The sequence below is a fragment of the Tursiops truncatus genome, chromosome 1 (genome assembly GCF_011762595.2).
Source record: "Tursiops truncatus isolate mTurTru1 chromosome 1, mTurTru1.mat.Y, whole genome shotgun sequence".
Lineage (NCBI taxonomy): Eukaryota > Metazoa > Chordata > Mammalia > Artiodactyla > Delphinidae > Tursiops > Tursiops truncatus.
In genome coordinates this window covers 156271458-156287010 of record NC_047034.1, presented here as the reverse complement: position 1 = coordinate 156287010, position 15553 = coordinate 156271458, and positions in this window count along the sequence as shown.

Here is a 15553-nt window from a genome sequence, read left to right as displayed (position 1 = left end):
CCAAACCCAGGCAGTCATACTCAGAATCTATGCGCTGTCATTAAGCTATCCTGCCTCTCTCCAGCGATTTGATAAAGCTATTTACCAAAACAGTAAAGACTTTTTATAAAAGTCACCAAATTGGCCTTAAGAATCTTTACGTTTCTAGAAGGAGCTTCCATGGGTCTTTGCAGGGGGTTTTCCTGCCCTTTTATCCCACTGGATATACAGACAGAAATCCTCCTGGGAGAAGTCCAAGGGATGTGACAAGGTCTGCCCCAGGGAGCCCCATAGTGCAAACGGGAAATTAAGGAGACGGGAGGCTTGTCCTCTTGGGCTGGAGTGTGGGGTCCTTCAAGTCTGTGGCTGTTCAAAGGCCAAGAAAGAGACCCCTGGAGCCTGCAGACCCAAGCTGCAGCTCCTGACCTGAGGCTCCATTCAAGGCTGGAAAAATGTGTTATGATAAATATGTTTCAAAAGAGACCCCAGTGGCTAGAACGTGAGATCCAGCAGATAGTGGCATCAAAGGATGATCGCGAGAAGAGATGATGGGCAGTACAAAAGGATGCAGGGGGCCCAGCCAGAGTCCACACTTGGACTCTGGGCATGCCTGCAGGAGGGCAAGGCAGGCCCACCAGGAACTGCGGCATGAGGATGAAAGGAACATCTGGGGAAAACTCATCCTAAGGGAAGGGAGAATTGCAGCCCAGAGCTTGGTCCAAAGACAAAGGTAGAGGCGATTCTGAGGACAGCTCTGCTATGTCACCTGGTTCCCCAGCACATCCCTACGGTCTCAGGCCCTAGGACCGAGGACACAAGATGCCTCCATAAACACAAGTGGGAGTTTGAGAGGCCATTCCTCTCCCACCTGCCTGGATCCCTGCCAGCAACCGAGTCAGCAGCTGTCCCCGGGGCCCCCATGCACAGGGAAATGAGAGCTGCAGCCCCTTCAGCCCAAGGGATACAGCTGGCACTTCGCACTTCTATAGGGACAGGAGAGAAGCGGTAGACACTGGTGGTTGTCAAAGGCACATGAGGCATCCTTGGGATGCCCAGGACAACTTGGGAAGGGATTAAAGGTCTCAGGACTTGTCTCAGAGCAGTTAGGAGTTAAGTTACCCGAGGAGAGCATGCAGTGTGAGAGGGAGAGGTTCAAGAGCAAATCCACAGACAGACAGGAGAGAAAGAGGGCGTGCAAGAAGATCCAATGTGCGATCCTCTGTGTCCTGGGGCTGCCCTCATGGGGAGGGGGATGGGTTCTTCCCACCTCGTCATCCCCACTGCCACCCCAGGCCCCTCCTCCTTCTCACACTCAAGAGCCCCTCTCCCCAGCTAGCTTTCAGTGCCCCCATCCACACCATTTAAGAACCCTGGTCTGTGTCTTCCTTCCATCAGAAGTCCTCAAGAATCAGGTAGGGGGAATTCCCTGGTGGTGCAGTGGTTAAGAATCCGCCTGCCAAGGCAGGGGACATGGGTTTGAGCCCTGGTCTGGGATAGATCCCACATGTCATGGAGCAACTAAGCCAGTGAGCCACAACTACTGAGCCTGCACTCTAGAGCCCGCGCGCCACAACTACTGAGCCCGTGTGCCACAACTACTGAAGCCCACACGCTTAGAGCCGGTGCTCCGCAACAAGAGAAGCCACCACAATGAGAAGCCTGTGCACCCAACGAAGAGTAGCCCCCGCTTGCCGCAACTAGAGAAAGCCCGCACACAGCAACGAAGACCCAACGTAGCCAAAAATAAATAAATAAATTTATTTTAAGAAAAAAGAATCAGGTAGGGCTACTAGGCTGGAGGCAGAAGGGATCTTACTCTGAAAACTTTCTTTTTAAAGCAAAGCAAGAAACAAATGGCTCTGCAGTCCACAGGGATCACCTAGGGTTGGAAATTTAAAATGCATTAAGGTTGAGCGACCTATAAACATGTCATAACACGCTCTGCAAGCTGCTGCCTCCGTGACTTACGGGCACGGGAGCCCCAACGGGCACAGGCAGGCACGTTCCCCACGCACACAGATGGACACACACCCATGCGCGCCCATCCCTGGAACACACTCTTTCACGCCTGTGCTCATATGTGCATGCACTCTCCCTACTCTCCACACACAGCTCTGTGCACACGGTCCCCCAAATAGATGTGCATTCACAGAGCCTGCACATGCGCTCCTATAGGACGAGAAGCGCCACTACATCCAGCCCCACCCTTGTGCATACTCACACCTGCTGCATTCACACATACACACAGATTTGCACGCTAGTCACCCCACACCCTGCACATACCTTCACCCTGCATATACACAGATGCACACGCTCACTCACACCCGCCCCACCCACATATAAGGATGTGTGTGTACATTCACATACACTCATCCAAAATATAGACATTAATATGCATACACAGTCATCCCACACCAAATGTATGCACTCGCTTTACTCAAAGCAAAGATGTGCACAAACATGAATGCTCACCTGCGCACACAGAGCGTGTATACAAACTCAGGCCACTGAGCTGCAACACAATCACATAAACATTCAGCGTTCCCACAGACTCCAATAGCCACTGGGTGACCACCCAGCCTGGACTCTTGATTTTTTTTAGCTTTCTTTTCTTTGGAAATGATGCCACCATTTGCCCAGTGGCTCTTCTGAAAGCCTGAGCATCACCCTTGATTCCACCACCTTCCTCACCCTCCACATCCAGACCATCCTTAAAGCCAATCATTTCTCTCATCTCCGAAGCCATCGTTCCACTCCATGGCATCGTCTCTCATCTGCACCACGGCTACAGCCCCCTCCCCAGCGTCCCCATTTCTCCTGTAGCCACCTACAATTCATCCTCTACGTGGCAGCCTGGAGCAAAAGACCTTTCAGTGGTTTCCACGGCACTCTAACAGAAAGGCAGACTCCTTACCCAAGCCCACAAGTGGATGTGATCAGACCTCTGTCTCTCAGGCCCTGACCTCATCTCACACCTCCCCTCCCCTCTCTCAACACCTCGGCCTCCTTTCATGGTCTCGAGCAGGCCAAACCCTTCCTCCCTCGGAACCTTTTCATATACTGCTCCCTCTGCCTGGGATGCTCTTTCCCTGACTTTTCCTATGGCCACACACATCCTCTAGGTCTCTACCGTAATGTCACCTCCTCCAGTAAGGACTCCCCTGATTTTCTAATCTAAACAGGATGCTCCCCATCATTTTATTTTTTCTATTGAAGTATAGTTCATTTACAATATTGTGCCAATCTCTGCTGTACAGCAAAGTGACTCAGTCTTACACATATATAAATTCTTTTTTTAATATTCTTTTCCATTATTGTTTATCCCAGGAGATTGGATATAGTTTCCTATGCTATACAGTAGGACCTTTTTGTTTATCCATTCTAAATGTAATAGTTTGCACTTACCAAACCCAAATTCCCAGTCCATCCCTCTCCCTCGCCACCCCCACCCCCCTTGGCAACAACAAGTCTGACCTCTATGTTGTGATTCTGTTTCTGTTTTGTAGATAGGTTCATTTGTGCCATATTTTAGATTCCACATATAAGTGATATCATGTGGTATTTGTCTTTCTCTTTCTGACTTACGTCGCTTAGTATGATAATCTCTAGGTCCATCCGTGTTGCTGCAAATGACATTATTTTATTCTTTTTAATGGCTGAGTAATATTCCATTGTGTATATATGTACCACATCTTCTTTGTCCATTCATCTGTGGATGGACATTTAGGTTGTTTCCATATCTTGGCTATTGTGAATAGTGCTGCTATGAACATTGGGGTGCTTGTATCATTTTGAATTATAGTTTGTCTGGGTATAGGCCCAGGAGTGGGATTGCTGGGTCATATTCCCCATCATTTAAATCCACTGTATCTTGTTTCCTGCATAGTACTTACCATAAGCAATTTCTCTATGTTCATGTCTGCCTTTCCTCCTAAGCCTGCACTGTCCAATAGAGTAGTCACATGTGGCTAATTAACTAAAATTAAATAAAACCAAAAATTCAGTTCCTCTGTCAAGTTAGCCACATTTCGAGCTCTCAGTAGCCACATGTGGCTAGTGGCTACTCTACTGCACAGAGTGAATATTTCCATCATCACAGAAAGTTCTAGACTGCAGCTTGGAGAGAGCAGGGCAATGTCTCCTCTACTCACCAACACGTACTCTGTGATCACCATGGTGTCTGGCACACGGTAGGGGCTCAGGGAATATTTATTGAATGAATTCACACATGTGTACACAGTCCTAAAAAAGAGATACCCCTTCCACATATCAAAGACCCCATTCAAATGCCACCTCTTTCTTGAAGTCTTCTCACCATCCTTCCCTTCCCCTTTCTCCCAGCCATGGTGCATATATCTCGGTCACAGATGGGTCCTTATTGGGCACAGACCTGAGTTTGCTGCAGGCCCTTTTACCCGACACTGGCTGTGAGATGAGACGAGAAGAGGAATGGTTCAAGCTGTATCCTCATCAAGAACCCCCTCCATTCACCTCTTTAAAGGCAGCAGAGCAACTGCATTAAAAGCACAAGCACTGGACACAGGCAACCCTGGTTCACACCCAGCCCTGCCTCTTACTAGTCATGACTCTGGGTAGCTTGCTGAACCTCTTTGAGCCTCAATTTCCTCATCTGTAAAATGTGTGTAATAATGCAAACTTCACTGCTATTAAAAGTAAAAGAAATAATGCACGTCGAAGATGTTGCAACATTCCCTTGGAGGAGGGCGTTGCCTACCTTAGCAGAAGTAGGATTCATTTACATCCCGCCAGCCCTAAACCAAGTCTTGTGTGGAAACCTCAGTTTCTTCCTAATTTATTCCAGAGATGTCTGAAATTCTTGATAGATGGCTGTTCCAGATCACTGCCCAGATGGCCTAACGATTAATGAAGCTCTGATCCTGGCCCGGTGGCTGCAAGTCTGGAGCAAAACAGTCAATGGCTATACCTCAGTAATTAGTTTACATGCTATTAAAACACAAGTATTCATACCAACATTTTGTTAAAAGCAAGCTACAGTTACCACTGAGCCCCAGCCATGGTCCTCGGAGGTCATGTCACCCAAGACGGGGTGAGGTCCATGGCTGAGCCTCCTTGGTCCTTCTGGCTTGAGTCTCTCCAGGTAGGAAGATGGGGGAAGGAGGCCCTGGCCAAAATAAATGATCAGAAAGGAAGGAGCAGGCCCCCGGAGGAAGCAGCTGGCTCAGGAGGACAAAGGACGGGCGATTACAGGGACGTTAACCCTCCATGTCTTGGCTATTGTGAATAGTGCTGCTATACGGAAAATACAGTATGTGCAGCGATAAAGTCGTGGCATCTGACGCTAAACTGCCTGGGTCCAATCCCAGGCTGTTCCTCACTGGTTGGGTGACCTTGACCAAGTTACTTGTCCTCTCTATGCCCTTGTCTGTGTAGCAGGGAAAATTGTAGTACCTACTTCAATGGGTTTTTGCGGGGATTGAATTAGTTAATATCATAAAATGCTTGGAATAAAGCCTGGCACCTGTTAAGTTCTGTACATAAATTGGGGAAGAGAGTTGAGGTGCACTAAGAATTGGGTCTGGGGACTCTCCCTCCACCTTTGCCCTCTCTTCTTCCTTATGTCACCTTACAAAACCTTCTTCCCACTTTCTCCAAAGTCCTCTGCACCCAACCAGCCCACACCCCAAGTCTAGGCAGATTCCATCAGAGACCCCGAGTGGCTCTGAAGGAAATACAAGCGACTGAAACGGGGAAAGAGGCTCAGACACCCATCCTTCTTGTCATCCAGGGTGCAGGAATTAAAACGACAACGAGGGATCTCGGAGAGTCTCACAGAGGGCCGAGATGCGCTCAGAACGCTTCTGAATGAGTGCAGCTTTGTTCAGTTGGAAATCTTAATGCAGCATATAATTCTCTGGGCAGGCCTCAGGTGTCCATGATTCAGGTTTTTAAAATACTGAAATAACACTGGTACAGTAACCAAAATTGCCTGCATTTCAGTACAAAAATACAGAGTACCAGAACACCAGAATATTACATTTTAAAAAGTCTTAGAATCCCCTTATCACGCCCAGATTTCATGGTCAAGAGCTGTTTCAGAAGAGAATACGTGGCCTGTCCACCGAGGCAGCCTCTGCATGTTGTGAAGCCTAGGGCCGGGGGTGGGGGGTCGGGGAGGAGGGAGAAAGGCGGAAGAGAAAAAAATCATTGAAGAAGACAGATGGGCATCAGGCCTGTGAAAGGCAGTATAACCGCCCCTAAAGATGTCCACATTTTAGTTCTTGGGATTTGTGAATGTTACCTTACAAGACAAAAGAGACTTTGCAGGTGTGATTATGTTAAGGCCCTTGCAGTGGCGAGATTATCCTGGATTTTCTGGGTGGGCCCAAAGTAATCACAGGATCCTTATTCTTATAAGGAGGCAGGAGAGTGAGAGGCAGAGAAAAGGAGAAGATGGTGATGACAGAAGCAGAGGTTGGAGTGATGCAAGGCCACAAGTAAAGATCTGGGAGGAGAGCATCTCAAACTATATGATTAGCCTTTGCTCTGTAACAAACCACCCTGAAACTTAATGGCATAACAAAACCATCATGTATTTGCTCCCAGTTTTGCGATTTCAGCAGAGCTCAGGGAGAATGGCTCATCTCTGTTTCATGCAGCATCCGTTGAGATGACCCCCCTGGGGCTGGAGGGTGTACTTCCAATATGGCTCACCCATATGCTCCAGCAAGTTGGGAGGCAGACACTACACGAGGCTCTTCCACATCTGCTAGCCTCTCTCTATATTCCCGATAATGGAGCTATTAAGAACCGGGGGCCTCAGATGTTTAGTTTATACCATGCCCCCAAAGGGCTGCATGATGTGGCCTCTGATGTGTCACAGACACACAGCGGGCAGTTCGTCACCCCTGCTGCTTCTAGAACTCAGATTGTAGGAGGAACTTCCTGTGTGCCAGGCCCTGTTCTAAACTTGCTATCCAGTTGTATTATCTCACTATATCCTCACAATAGCCTTATGAAATAGGTCTTATTACAGATAGGAACACTGAGGCCCAGAGTCACAAAGCTAGAAATTGGCAGATCTAGAACTTGAACCCAGGTAGGTTGATTCCAGGGACCACTACCCTAGACTGCCACATAGCCATCATTTGAAATCCCCAAATTTAAGGATGGCAGGAGACCCTGCAACCTTCCCTCTTATGGGGAGAGGCACAGGAGATGCAACAGACCTTCCTGGAGAGGGGCACGGACCAAGGCGGCATGATGTTTCAGGAAAAGAACCAGCTTGGAATAACGTATACACACTACCATATATAAAATAGATAAAAACAAGGACCTAGTGCATAGCACAGGGAACTATACTCAATATTTTGTAATAACCTATATGGGAAAAGAATCTGAAAAAGAGCTCTTTTATATATATATATATATCTGAATCACTTTGCTGTACACCTGAAACTAACACGACATTGTAAATCAACTATACTTCAATTAAAAATAAAAAAGGAAAAGAACCAACTTGAGAGTCAGATCAGTGTGGGACCAAGGCCTGACTACCACTTCCTAAGGGACCACAGGGAAGAACCTTAGATCCATTTAGCCTCATCTTCCATTCAATAACACAGAGATCCTCATTCATTCAGCAAATAGGTACTGAGCGTCTTTTATGTGCCAGGAACTGTGCCATGAGTGACACACACACTGTCCCTTGTCCTCATGAATCTGACATTCTAGCTAGGAAGACAGATGAGAAAACAGATGAACACACAAAATAGATTTAAGCCCTAATGAGATCCATGAAGGAAATTAACAAGGAGCTGAGGGCAAAGAGCAGGGGAGGGTACCTCTTTGGGATGAGAATGGTCACCCTAAGGATAAGAAGGAGCCGGCCACGCAGAGAGGAGGCGCAAGAGCACCCAGGCAGAGGGAAGGGCACGTGCCAGAACCCCAGGAAGTTTGGGAAGCAGAGGAGCCCAGCAAGGCTAGCGCGCAATGAATGAAGGGATCACAGCAGAAGATGCTCGTCACTCTTCTGGGCTTGTCATGAGTTTGGAAAAGGATCCTGCTCGGAAGGCAGTAGGCATGACGCCTTCAGTAGGCATGCGGTAGACACTTAATAAACGTGAATTCTCTTTCCTCCCTGAGAGAGCTGGGTGCTCTGGGTCCAGAGAGAGCCTCCTTCTCGGCCAGGAGCTGGGGTCAAAACTTCCGGGCATCTTCAGCCACGAATCCCTGATGGCTGCTCGAGGTCCCCGAGCTCCAAGCCTGTTTGCCACCATCCAAGTGCGCATTTTCTCCCTTTGTCTAATTATTCCTAATTGGAAGAAAAATTGTTTGGAAAATCAGCTGGCATCTCCTCAGCTCCGGTGTCCTAGCAACCCAGCTCTCGAGGATGACACTAGGAGAGGAGGCGCTTTGCCGCCTCCGCACTGCAGGAAGCGCCAAGGAAGGGCGAGCGCCACAGCGACGCCCCCAGACTGGCGGCTCCCCCACGCGCCCCTCCCAGCCGCACCCCATCCCCACGCGCGCACACACCCGCGCACATCCGCGCGCTCACTCCACTGAGGCCACCCGCGCTGTCCCTGCCTGAAACGTCACCTCAGCCTCTCTGGAAAGCAGAAGGTGTCTCCAAAATAGATTTCTAATTTTCCAGCCACCTGCTCGGCTGAAAGATATTCTGGAGTCTATAATTACTTTTTAGGCACTTAACTAGAGTCTAGTTTCTAGGGCAACCTGATGCATCTCTTAATGTGTTTATGGATAAATCGCACCTTCAGGCTTAGGTAGAGTGGCCCGAGAGTGGCCCAGCTAGGCCCCGGGGGAAGGAGCTGCCTCCCAGCTTCATTCAGACTTTTTTTTTTTTTTTTTTTTGCAGTACGCGGGCCTCTCACTGTTGTGGCCTCTCCAGTTGCGGAGCACAGGCTCCAGACGCGCAGGCTCAGGGACCATGGCTCACGGGCCTAGCCGCTCCGCGGCATGTGGGATCTTCCCGCACCGGGGCACGAACCCGTGTTCCCTGCATCGGCAGGCGGACTCTCAACCACTGCGCCACCAGGGAAGCCCCCATTCAGGCTTTTTAAGAAAAATAACACTGACCTCCACGAGTCTGGGGAAGGAGTAAATGAGATGATGTGGGTACGGCTCCTGGCACAGGCCCAGGGAAGTTCTCCGAGAATATTTAGCAGCTGTAGTAACAGTTTTAATGAAAACAGATGGCATGGCCTCCACCTTATGGAAGCATGCAGACTCGGAGGCCAAGCCTCAGAGGCAGAAGCCACCTCTAGCTTCCACCTGACACCTTTGGAAGGCAGAGAGTATGGTGGCTGGACCAGGGTTCCAATCCCCACGGCACCATTTACTGGCTGTGTGATCATGGCAAGTTACTCACCATCTCTGTGCCTCAGTCTCTCCCCCTGGAAAGTAGAAATAATGACGGCACCCCCCTCAGAGGGTTGTGATGGGTCTTAAAACAGTTAATTCATGGAAAGCACTGAGCACGGTGCCTAGCTCATCGTGAGCAATGAGTAAGTATTCTATTACTGTTATTATCAAAAAAAAAAAAAAAAATCACAGAACAGCTCCCCCGGGGCCAAGAAAGCCCCGTGTGGGTGTCAGGAGACAGAGATGGCTTCCGGGGGGGCTTACAAACTAGAGCAGAGGTCTCCCATGGGAAGAAAATACCCACATATTGTAACTTCCATTTGTGTTTTTATCTCATCCTTTTTAATTTATATTTTATATATGTCTTATGATGCTTATATTATATATTATATATATATATGGCCTCATTCAATCACGTTTCAAGGACAGGGGAATGTGATTCAAAAAAGGGTAGGTGAGGGCTCCCCTGGTGGCACAGTGGTTGAGAGTCCGCCTGCCGATGCAGGGGACACGGGTTCGTGCCCCGGTCCGGGAAGATCCCACATGCCGCAGAGGGGCTGGGCCCGTGAGCCATGGCCGCTGAGCCTGCGTGTCTGGAGCCTGTGCTCCGCAACGGGAGAGGCCACAACAGTGAGAGGCCCGCCCACCACAAAAAAAAAAAAAAAAAAAAGGTAGATGAGAGGGAGTAAAACAAATTATTTCAAATGGAAGGGGCCCTAGGGGTCATTCCACCAACCCCCACCCATATTTCACACATGTGGACACCGAAGGCCAGCAAGGGGACCACACTCAACCCAGAAACAAGAACCAAAGCTCTGAGAAATCCACAGAGAGCCCAAGAAACTGGAGCCACAGGATTCCTGGGAGACAAGGGCCCCATGGGCAGCGCAGTCAGGAAGGCTTCCTGGAGGAGGGGACAGGGACCAAACTTTGAGTGAAAGAGCAAAGTCTCATCTGGGCAAACCTCGGAGAGGAGGAGCCATTGCTTATAAAGCCCCTCAACATGGGCTCCCCAAGGGTCATGACGTGGGTGGACACTCCCCTTGGTCACCTCCTCTCCATCCTTCCCTCTGTCTCCCTTTCTCTGCATTTTTGTCTGCCTGTCTTCTCTGGGTCAGTCTCTCTCTTTCCTGAGGTATCTGGTCATTCTCCAACCTGGGCGAGGGGCCAGGGAGGGGTCTCTTTCCTGGATCCGTATTGTGGGTCCCTGTCTCTCCCGGGCTCTGGGTCTCTCGGTCTCCCAGTATCTCTACCTCAGAGCACATCCGTGGGTTGACTTGACTGTCTGTCACCTCCTGGGCCTGTTTCTCAAGTCTCTCTCTCTCTGGCTCTGAGTATGTGTGAATGGGGGTGGTACGCAGCTGGGTTTCTCCTTGTCTGATTCTGTCTGTCCATCCGTCTGCCTGCCTGACGTCTCTCTGGGCCTCTCTTTAAGTAGGTGATTCTCAAATTGTAGTCCAGAGACCAGTAGCGTTTCTTGGGAATTCGGTAGAAATACACATTCTTGGCCCCTCCCCCTGCAAAGATTCTGTCTTCGACCAAACTCTATTCACGCTCCTCTGAGCTCTTCTTCAACTACGCTCTTTTCCAACTCAGCTCTTTTTCATTGGTTTCCATGTTCATCTCTGCATTGTCCAATTTTAGCAAGAATCCTGCTAAGTCAGTTTAACCAGAAGCACCCCACCGCCACCCCTCAATAGATATCTGACCAGGTTCCTCATCTTCCACCATCCCTCACCTGATGTCTGATCACCCTGGCCTCCCTTCAGCAAAAATCCCGCTAGGTTGATTTAGCCAAAATCTCCCCTCACCCATGACGTTTCCTCTTAGTAATTTTCCATCCACTGATCCCCTACCCTGCTCTTTGGCTGTAAGTTCCCACTGACCCAATCTCTCTCCCTCACTGCAGAATCCCATAGTCCCTGTACCCATCAGGATACCCATTTCCCACCCCCCAGCCCCGGGAATAAAATCTTCCTTACTGTGCTGTAACAAGCAGCATTGAATATCTTTTCCTTTAACCCCAAACAGACCGAATCCGAACCCTGAGGTTGAGCCCAGCAATCTCTGTTTCTAAAAGCCCCTCCAGGTAGCTGGGGGTGTCTGATAACAGGCCAACTTTAAGCACCAAGTCAATCTTTCTGGCTCTGTTGGGAGTGGGGGATGGAAGGGGGCTCCTTGCTCTCAGCCTCGTCTGTCACTGTGTCACTCTCCTCTAGGTCTATGTCTGTCACATCCAAGGCGATGGGACAGGAAGCAGCTGCATCCCCAGGGGTGTACTTCACTTGCTGTCCCCTGTCTCCAACAGCTCAGATGCAAACGAAGAGCAGACATCTGAGAAAAGGAGAGCTGCCCAGTTAGAAGCACAGAGCAGTTTGTTGACTGACCACAAAGCCTGGAAAGTCTGCTCTGGATTAATTGGGAAACATCAACTTCTCCTTCTGCTGGAAATGTTCACCGGGCTCTAGTCGGATCACCTATTACAGCTGTAGCACAGAATCACCTGGGTGCTTTTAAAGCTGCCAGGAACGACTGCCGGAGATTGTGATGCAGTTGGTCTGGGCGGAAGCCCGGGCATCAGCATTTTTTAAATGCTACCCGGGTGATTCTAATGTGTAGAGAACAAAGTCCTAGGGTAACCCTCGTTACCCCCCTTAAAGATGGAGATCAGGATCCCCCTTTTACAGATGGAGAAACTAAGGCTCAGAAAGGGAAAGTGCTTGAGTTAAAGTCACGGAACTAAAAGTGGCATAACTGAGATTTGAACCGGAGCTGTGGTCCATGTTCTTTATTCCACTCCGTGCTTTGCATTTTGCACATAACACTGTCATTCTCCATGGCTCGCTCACTTCTGGTCTCCCAGAGTGGCTGTATGTTGCCCACTCCAGCCAAGCCAATGGCATCTTCCTCGGCCAACTCCACCCCAGTTCTCTGCAGCAATGAGGGCCCTGGCCCTGGGCAGCCAGCTCTGCACCTCAGAAATGGCTGACCCCTCCCAGCAAGTGAACTCTCCTTCTTGGGCTGTTTGCAAGATTTGTTATTTCCCCACCAGGGAGCTTTCCTTCCTAATACCCCCCAGAGTGCCTCCCTCCATGTAAACACTCTTCCCCAGGCCCCTGCCCTAGAATCTGGCCAGCAGATTTCACGTTATGACCGCCTGGAGGGGTGGGATAGGGAGGGTAGGAGGGAGGGAGACGCAAGAGGGAAGAGATATGGGAACATATGTATATGTATAACTGATTCACTTTGTTATAAAGCAGAAACTAACACACCATTGTAAAGCAATTATACTCCAATAAAGATGTAAAAAAATAAATAAATAAATAAATAAATCTCATTATCTTGTGGAACAAAAGAAAGAAAGAGAAAAACAAATACCATATGCTAACACATATATATGGAATCTAAAAAAGAAAAAAAAAGGTTCTGAAGAACCTAGGGACAGGACAGGAATAAAGACGCAGACGTAGAGAATGGACTTGAGGACATGGGGAGGGCAAAGGGTAAGCTGGGACGAAGTGAGAGAGTGACATGGACATGTATACACTACCAAATGTAAAATAGATAGCTAGTGGGAAGCAGCCGCATAGCACAGGGAGATCAGCTCCGTGCTTTGTGACCATCTAGAGGGGTGGGATAGGGAGGGTGGGAGGGAGACACAAGAGGGAGGAGATATGGGGATGTATGTATATGTATAGCTGATTCACTTTGTTATACAGCAGAAACTAACACACCATTGTAAAGCAATTATACTCCAATAAAGATGTTAAAAAAAAAGTCGTTGCTTGCTTTCGCTTGGAGTCCTGCACCCTGTGCTCTGCAGCTACAATACTGACAGCAGCGCGACTGCCTGACAACAGTTTCTGAGACCCACCACAGAAGTGCCCCAACCCACAGGAGTGACCCCAGACCAGCGGGGGTTTGGACCACAGGCCCTCTTAAGCTCAAAATGTCTTTGAAGCCTCATATTTTCTCTTTAAAGCCATGTCAACTTTGCATTCTACTCCATAATGCATCAGGGTTTGTTTCAATATAAAACAATGCCAATGGATTGAATTTTCACAAGGAACATGTATTACTTTGTAATGTAAAATATTCCATTAGTAAGTAAATATAATGCTTCTAATTCCTTACCGTCAAGTAAAGTAAAACTGATGATCCAGGGAGATGCCAGGTTCACTCTGTGGCTTTATGAATTCCCAACTCACCTAGGGTGTCCCTAGGGGCACCCATAATACAGTCATTCTGTCTTTCATTCACTCATTCAACAAATATTCTTAGAGTACCTAGAGTGCCCCTGGCATTGGGCTGGAGTCTGAGGATATGAAGATGAGTAAAAGAGAAATGGTCCCTGCCTCCAGGGAGCTTCCAGCCCACTCAGGGGACCAAGATGTTAAAAACACACACACACAAATAAAAGTATAATAACTTGTAATAAATGCATTGTAGAAAAGGCAAAGGATGCACTGAGCAAGAATAATGCGGGGAACTAAACTTATTTACAAAGGAGTGGCATTTAAACTGAGACATAAAAGATGACTAGGAGTTAAGCAGGTAAAAGGGAGCAGTGGGACAATGCTCTAGGCATAGGTAATAGCCCAGGTGAAGAAGGAAAGGAGATAAACCCAAACTTTTCAAGAGGCTCAGAGGTGACTCCTTCATCCTCTGCAGCAAGAGCTCCCAGGCTAGAAGCAGCAGTAGCCCCTTCCCAAGCCCTGGGAGGCAGCCAGGCTCTCTGCCAGACCCAACGCAGCTGCAGTCTCTGGGCACAAAGCCACCTGTGATCACACAGCCAGCTCCCAGCTACATACCGGCGCTGAAGGAGAACCTGGAGCTAGGTGGGGTGAGGGCTGGTGGGACCCATGGATTCAGCCCCCGGGTGACAAGGCATAGGACTGTGGTCAACTCTAGGTCAGGGTCAAGCCCAAACGAATCCTCTAGGCTTCCCCACACCTTCCTTGAAGTCTGGCAACAGTACCTTCGGGGCACATGGATGTGGGCAAACAGCCTTTAGGTACCATAGGGCCAGCTGCCCTCTGAGCCCAGGTCTGGTCAGAGATTCCACCTGTTGCCAAGGTCACCCCTCACCTTGTGCTCCAGGTGTGGGCCTCAGCCCCTGGTCCTGATTTGCAGCCCTGACACCTTCCTGGCAAGCCAGCCCATGTAGGATTGGGGGCTGCCCCACTCCTGTCTGGGCTGGACCCGTGTCCCGAGCCCTCGGCCACCACGGCAGTGGCGGGCTCCTTCTGGGGTCTGGCCCCACCCTCCCCGTGCTCAGCCCAGCTGCCCCGCAGGATGCCTCCCACCAGCCGCCTAGAGGCCTGGCTGGTTCCTCACGGACCCTGCCCTCCTCCCACCTGGACTATTGCCACAGCTTCCTGTCTGGATTTCGGCTTCCATCATCCTTCCTCCTGTAGCCAGAGTGACCTTTCTAAAAACACAAATCTGATAGTGTTGCTTCCCTGCTTCAAACATTTCAGTGAACTTTCCATCACCTTAGGGTAAAGTCCAAGCATCTCGGTAAAAGTCAGGCAAATTCTGCACCTCCACCCGACTCCCCACACCCCTCTGCTCTCAACTTCCAGAAAGAAGACTTGTAGGGGAGGAGAGGACACAGGAGAAGGTTGAGGGGAGCGTGTAGGAAAGCATTCAGAGGCAGGAGCCCAAGCTTCAGCACCCCAAGCCTTTGGCCTGAGCGCCCCTCCACTCACCCAGCGGAGCTGGACCTGCCACCAGAGAATGGCTCCTCCCCTCGCTCTGAGGGCGGAGACTGCCGAACGGGGAGCTCAGCCAACCTGGACCTCTGCTGCCACCCAGAGGCTGAACGGAGCAGCACAGGCAGATGAGCTAGTCGCAGCGACCCGCAGGGGAGCCCCTCTCCCCCGGACTCCTCAAGGGTGAACAAGGTCCGGTCAAGGGGAGGGGCCAAAAGCAAGGGCCTCCGTCGGGGTGACAGTGTCAGGATCCAGCTTAAAGGATCCTAAACACATTTCTTTTATGCATCTGCCATAATGCTTTGTAATTTACCTGTTCCCACATTTGGCTCCCCCACTAGACCCCGTAATCTGAGGTCTCTGCTCACAGAATAATCCCCTGATCTCCGGTCAGCCAGCCTCCCCAGCGTCTCGCGCCCTTACCGCTCTGCCCTTTCCTTCCCAAACCCCTGGATCGTGGGCAACCATCTCAGGACAGCTAACTCCGGTAGAGCTTCAGT